Below are 6,780 nucleotides of genomic sequence, written 5' to 3'. Positions count from 1 at the left end.
TCTTCCTAAAACACTCTCCTTTCCCCTCAGTTTGTTCCTCCTTGTGAGGTAGATGGCCATCTTCGCTTCCCCTACAAGAAAATTTAGCAGTCGCCATTTCTCTGCGTTGGCCCTGTAGTATCTAACCCCAAAAATAAAAACGTTTCTGGACCACTCCTCCTTAAAGAGCTTAAAACTTTCCTTTAAAAGACTAAAAAGCTCTAAAAGTCTGTCGCACTCTGCAAAACAGTGAAACACGGACTCTGGTAGTTTGCAGAATGGACATTTATTTGCGACCGTGGGATTAAAAACAGAAACAAAGCTATTGACCGCTATGGCTCCATGTAGGACTCTCCATTGGAGGTCCCCCGTCCTTTTCTTGGAGGGAGCTTTGTAAAAACTCCTCCAACATGGCTCCTCCTGTCCCCCCATCTGGAGCCGTCCTCTCCAGACAGTGTCCTGCCGCCCCTCCAGTCCCCTCCTATTTAAAACAACCACACACTCTTTGTAAAAAGCCTTCCCGCTGGCTGCGTGCAGGTCCAGTCCTGTACAAAGTGCCTTGTGCAGCAGCTTCCCGGAGGACCCCTCCAGGTTGGGTGTCAGAGTCATCTCCGGGAAGGGATCCTCCGGGTTCGGCTCCTCCGCACCTTCGCCGTGCTCCTTCAGCAGGGCCAGCTCCTCCTCCGTGAGCCTCTCCCTCCACCTCTTGAGCACCAGGTGTACGATCCTGGCGGACCTCACCCCCAGCCGCTCCGCCATGGCCTCGCCGTCCTGCAGGTCGCTCCCCGCCGCCGCCACCACCTGCCTCAGGGTCAGGACCTCCGCCTCCCTCAGGATACTCCTCAGTCATGGAGTGGCCCCGTCCTGCACATCCAGCCTGGCTCCTCCGATCACCGGCTCCTCCAGGAGCCAGTGGAGGGAATCTGCGGCCTCCCTTTTCCTGTTCTTAAAAAAAACCCCATGCTTTAAAAAGCTCCTGATAAAACCGGGGTAAGCTTGACGTGTTTAGAAGACTCGTGTCCATTAAAAACAACGAGTGGTCAAGTCCCATCCTCCCAGTCCTCTTCAAGACCAAGCCCGCCACGTCCTTCCAAACGTTAAAGTACCCCGTTAAAAACTTCTGCATAAACTGTAACCTAAAAGTTGCCACCCTGCTTCTGATGTCCACCACACTGTGCCCCCCTTTCTCTTTAGGCAGAAAGACCTTTTCCTTCCTGACCCAGTGGAAATTCCGCCCCCAAAAGAAATCCATCAGCTCGGCCTGTATCTTCCTTACTAGCAGGTCTGGTGGTTGGACGCAGGCCACTCTGTGCCACAGCTGTGAGGCCACCAGGTTGTTAATAATGAGCGTCCTGCCACTGTAGGACAGCTGTGGCAGTGCCCACCTCCATTTTCTTAGCTTGCCCTGTATCTTTCCTAAAAGTCCTTCCCAATTCTTCCCCTCCATACTTTCACTCCCTAAAAACACTCCCAAATACTTAAAACCATCCCTTCGCCACGTAAGCCTCCTGGCAGTTTTAAAAGTCCCCCCCTCCATCCGCCCACCGCCAGCGCTTCGCTTTTGCCCCAGTTGACTTTCGCTGCTGATAGCAGCCCAAAGGCCCTGACGATCCCCTCAGTTTGCTGATTTCGTCCTGTTTCTTTATTAAAACAATGACGTCGTCCGCGTAGGCTGATAAAATGTGGCTTCTCTCAAGACCGTTTAAAAACACACCCCGATGTTCATCCTTAATTGACACAGCAATGGTTCTATGGCCAGCGAGTACAACATCCCTGAGAGGGAGACAGCCCTGTCTCACCCCTCTACGCACTTTAAAAGGGCCGCTCAGCCCTCCATTAATCTTCAGTACACTCTCGATGTCCTGGTACAAAACCTGGATCATGGCTATCAGACCAGGGCCGAGGCCGGACGCCTCCAGAGTTTTCCCAGAGGTAAGGGTGCTCAACCCGGTCAAACGCCTTTTCCTGGTCTAGCGAAATGAGTCCAGTTTCAATGCCCAAATAACTAGAGACGTCCAAAATATCCCGAATTAAGGACACATTGTCCAGAATAGACCTACCAGGCACACAATACGTTTGGTCCTGATGGACTACCAGGTCCATCACCTCCCTCAGCCTGTTGGCCAGCGCCTTCGACAGGATTTTGTAGTCTGTGCACAGAAGGGACACAGGACGCCAGTTCTTTATCTCCTGCAGGTCTCCTTTCTTGGGTAGGAGAGTGATGACTGCCCTCCTGCAGCTGACTGGCAATAACTTATCTTTAAAAACTTCATTAAAAACCATTAAAAGGTCCTCCCGCAACTCCTCCCAGAACTCCTTGTAAAACTCCGCAGGAATCCCGTCGATGTTGGGGGCCTTACCCCCCTTCATGCTCTGCAGGGCCGTGGAAAGATCCTGCAGGGTCAGAGGTTCCCCCAGCACCGCACTGACGTCTTCTGGGACCCTGGGCAGATTCCCACAAAAGGAGTAAAACAGTTATTTTTGCTCCTTGTACTCACTTCTGTACAGTTCTGTGTAAAAGTCCACGGCTCTTGTCCGGATCTCCTCCGGCCTCCTGAGCTCCTGTCCTGTGTCTGATCTCAGGGCGTGGATGAACCTGCTCTGCCCGTTCCTCTTCTCCAGGCTAAAAAATAAACTAGATGGTGCGTCCATCAGTGCTGCGCTCTGGAAGCGAGAGCGGACCAGCGCCCCCTGCGCCTTGGTGCCTAGTAGGTCTGCGAGAGCAGCTCTTTTAGACTTGAGATCCTTAATATGATCTTGATTTCCAGTGGGTTCCACTACACTCTGTAACTCCACAATGTCAGCCTCCAGATCCCTCATAGATCTGGTGATGTCCCGTGTGACATTGAGAGTGTACTGTCGACAGAGCTGCTCTATCTCCCTCTTCCCATAGTCCCACCACAGTCTTAAGGAACTAAAATCCTGCTTTCTGTTTCTAAAACTTTCCCAAAAAAACCTAAAAGCATCCTTAAAGTTGGAGTCACATAGTAGGGTGGTGTTAAAATGCCAATATGCGCTTTTGGGCTTTACATTGGCGATAAAAACACGGCAAACAACCAGGGAGTGATCGGTAAAACCAACAGGCACCATTCTACATTCCTTGAAAATGTTAAAATGGTGCTTAAAACAGTAAAACCGGTAGGTCTGGCCAACGATAAAAAGGTGCTTCTGCAGTGCACCCAGGTGTACTGCCTTCCATCCCCGTTGGTTCTCCTCCACACATCCGTTAGCTCGTTCTCATTTGAGAGCAGCCTCATCGCGTTCTGTGATGCTCTGTGAGGCTCACAGTGGTTTCTGTCTAACAGTTCGTTCTCGGTGCAGTTAAAGTCTCCTCCTAAAAACAAAAACTCCCCTGTACGAACTTTGCCTAAAACCCCATTTAAAACTTGTAAAAAGTGACTCTGTGTGGTCCTGTGGTGGGAGCGTACACATTTATAAAGACAAACTTATAATGCTCAAATGCTGCCCTCACCACCATCAGTCTGCCCTCCACCACCTCCTCCACCTCAAAGGATGCTGGGGCAAAGCTCTTAGAAAAGAGAAGAGCCACCCCCCCGCTGGTGGCGCTCTTGTGGCTTAGCACCACCTCCCCCCCCCCACTCCCTCTTCCAGTCAGCCTCATTGCCAGAGTCACTGTGGGTCTCCTGCACCAACAGCACATCCAGCCTCTTCTGCTCCATCAGCTCATACAGCAGAGACCTCTTAGCTGCGTCTCTAGCCCTGTTCGCATTCAGCGTGCTGATGTTAAAATCACTCATTGTAACGGAAAAGGGAATCAGCCCGAACAGCTGCACCCGCCTCCACCTCCTCTCCACCCCCCCCGTTGTTCAGCTCTTTCCTGATCTTTTGCACTATTTTCTTGAGCCTGTACACCTCCTGGTCCGTAAACCCTCCTCTCCCCTTACTCCTCATCTGTTGCTGGGCCGCGTTTGCCAGCAACTCCTTATCTGAGAAGAAGTCCTCCACCTTTATCCCTTTCACGTCCTTCGTTCTGTGCAAAAACGCTTTTATTTTGCCCACACTGTAGCTTTTTTTGCCCTTTTTCTTCTTGACGCCTAGAAAAACTTGCCCCTCACTGTCTGCAGCAGAGTCCTCCTCCATCCAGGACTCTGACTCCGAGCCTCCCTGCTCCACCTCCTGACTTGCCTTCCCCTGGCTTGCTGTCCCTCTCTTCGCCTGAGAGTCTCCTACCATTTTGTTTGACTTCCTTTTGAGGCGAGGGACTCTCAACCGATCGTCCTCATCCCCCATCTCAAAGTCACTTCCTTCCAGTGCCTCCTCCTCCCTAGCTACGTCACCTGCACTCCTTTGACTTTGTTCTGTAGCTTCCTTTCCTTCACCAGTCCCCTCCTATCCCCCCGCACCCACCTGCCTGTCTTCCGGACCCTCCTCCTTCCCCTCCTGTCCTCCCACCCTTACCTGCCTGCTTTCCAGACCCTCGCCTGCCTCCCCCCGTGTTTCCACGCTCACCTGGCTGCGCTGTCTACCTCCACCCGTTCCCTCCTGCGGCTCCACATTCCCCTGTCCCCCTCCCCTTTTTTCCCCTACCCCTCACCTGCCCCCTCCTGTACCCCCACCTTCACCGGTTTCTTCTCCTTTCCTTTCGGCCCTCCACCTGTCTCCCGCTGTGCCCCCACCTCCACCTGTCTTTCCCCTGCCTCCTTCTGGCCCTCCCCCGCCTCCTCCTGTGTCCCCTTCTTCGCCTGCTTTCCCCCCTCTTGACCCCCCCCTGCCCCCTCCTGTGCCCCCACCTTCGCCTGCTTTTCCCCTTTCTGACCCTCACCTGCCCCCTCCTGTGCTCCCTTCTGCCCCTCACCTGTCTCGCCGTCTGCCTTCTTCCCTGGACATGCCCTGACCTGGTGTCCCTCCCCACCGCACCCAAAGCACTTGGTGGTGTCAGTATTGACAAACACCACGTAGTCAAACTCGTCCGCCCTGATTTTGAAAGCTACGTTCAGCTCCGCAGCCCTGTTGTTTAACACCATCAGGACGTGTCTCCTGTGTGACACCACATGCTTAAGCAGCGGCGACTTGCACCCCGACGGAACTTTTTTAACTGGCGACACCACCTTCCCGTGCCTCGCCAGTTCCCTAGTGAGGGTCTCGTCTTTAATAAACGGCGGAACATTCGCCAGGTTCACCCTCCTCGCCAGTGTGGAGAGGCAGGACGGGAACCAACATTTCGTTCATCGTGACGCCCCTCGCCACCACTGCGTTCACCTTGTCCACACTATCTAGGAAGATCACCACCGCGCTGTTCATCCGCGCTGCGGACACAACGCTGCTGTAGCCGACAGCCTTCCCCACTGCCAGGATGCAGTCCTCCACCGAGACCGAGGAAGACACGGGCAACTTAATGCCGTGCTTCCTCGTTAGCTTGGTGAGGTCCGACATGGTTGCGGACCCGCACCACCACCCCCCACCCACACACCCTACAACAGTAGAAAACAAAAAAAACTAACACCGTCACCAACAAATAATTATAAACATACAATTGATAGAAAAGTTAGAGAGAAATCACTCACTCTACCAAACGCTCGCAAGCTCGCTCACGCCTCCAATCACTCAGAGAGAAAGAACAGTCTTTATTCATCACGCAACACACCACACTATAACACATGCTTGCACACACACACACGCTTTGATGGTGGCCAGTGAAATGGATTCTCTGCTTTTGACCCATCCTGGGTTGTCCTTCCTCCGGGGGCACAGCCAGGAGCAGTGGGCAGCGTACGTGGACGCGCCCGGGGACCAGGTGATAAATGTCCATCGCTGGTCAGACAATGATGGGTGCATGTTTTTGGTGGGGGTCCTTACTGACGTGAGGTGGAGGAAACCCCATGTGAGCACGGGGAGAACATGCAAACTCCACACAGAAAGGCTCCTATTTGGGAGATAACCCGCCGGAGCAAGGTGCCAACAGCGCCCCAGGCGGGAATCGAACCCAGGACCTTCTTGCTGTGAGGCACCATTGCAATGCACTGCGCCACCGTGCCACGTAAGAAATGAGAGAGAGAGAGAGAGAGACTTCAGTTCACAGATGAAGACATTAAACAACAACAATTTGTTAAAAAAACAAAACCTAAACGTTAAAACCAGACTGGAAACACAAGTCGTCTTCCACCAGCGAACAGATGACGTCGTTGAAACACCACAGTTTGATAAAAACATCCAGACTCTTCATCAGTTTGTGAAAAGTGAAGTCAATTAATACTCTCGCCCTGACTGACGAGACAAACACTTTTTTTTTTTTAAATACTTTCTTTTCCTCTCTGTTTCTTCTTGTGATGTAGATCGCCATTTCTATCGTGTCGTTCATCAAAAACGAGCTGTCGAGTCCCAGTTTTCCAGTCCTTTTTAAGATCAAGCTTGCCACGTCTTTCCAAACATTAAGATATCCTGTTAAAAACTTTTGTAAAAACTGTAATCTAAAAGTCGCAACTCTGCTTGTAATGTCCACCACACCATGCCCCCTTCCTCTTTTGGTAAAAAGACATTCTCCTTTCGAATCCAGTGGAAGTCCTTGTATTTTTTCTAAAAAATTTCTACTTTCATTCCCTTTTTTTCTTGTTTTTTTTTTAATCCAAACAATGATGTTGTCTGCGTAGGCTGATAAAATGTGGCTTATTTTAAGACTGTTTAAGAACACACCTTCAATGTTTGTCCTTAATTTGCACAACAACGGTTCGATTGCCAAGGAGTACAGCATCCCTGAGCGGGAGCAGCCCTGTCTCACCCCCCTATGCACTTTAAAAGGGCCGCTCAGTCCTCCATTGATCTTCAGTACACTCTCAATATCCT

This window comes from Zeus faber (genome assembly GCF_960531495.2).
Source record: "Zeus faber genome assembly, chromosome: 8".
Classification (NCBI taxonomy): Eukaryota; Metazoa; Chordata; class Actinopteri; order Zeiformes; family Zeidae; genus Zeus; species Zeus faber.
The sequence above is the reverse complement of the archived record's forward strand: the minus strand, read 5'-3'. Positions refer to the sequence as shown.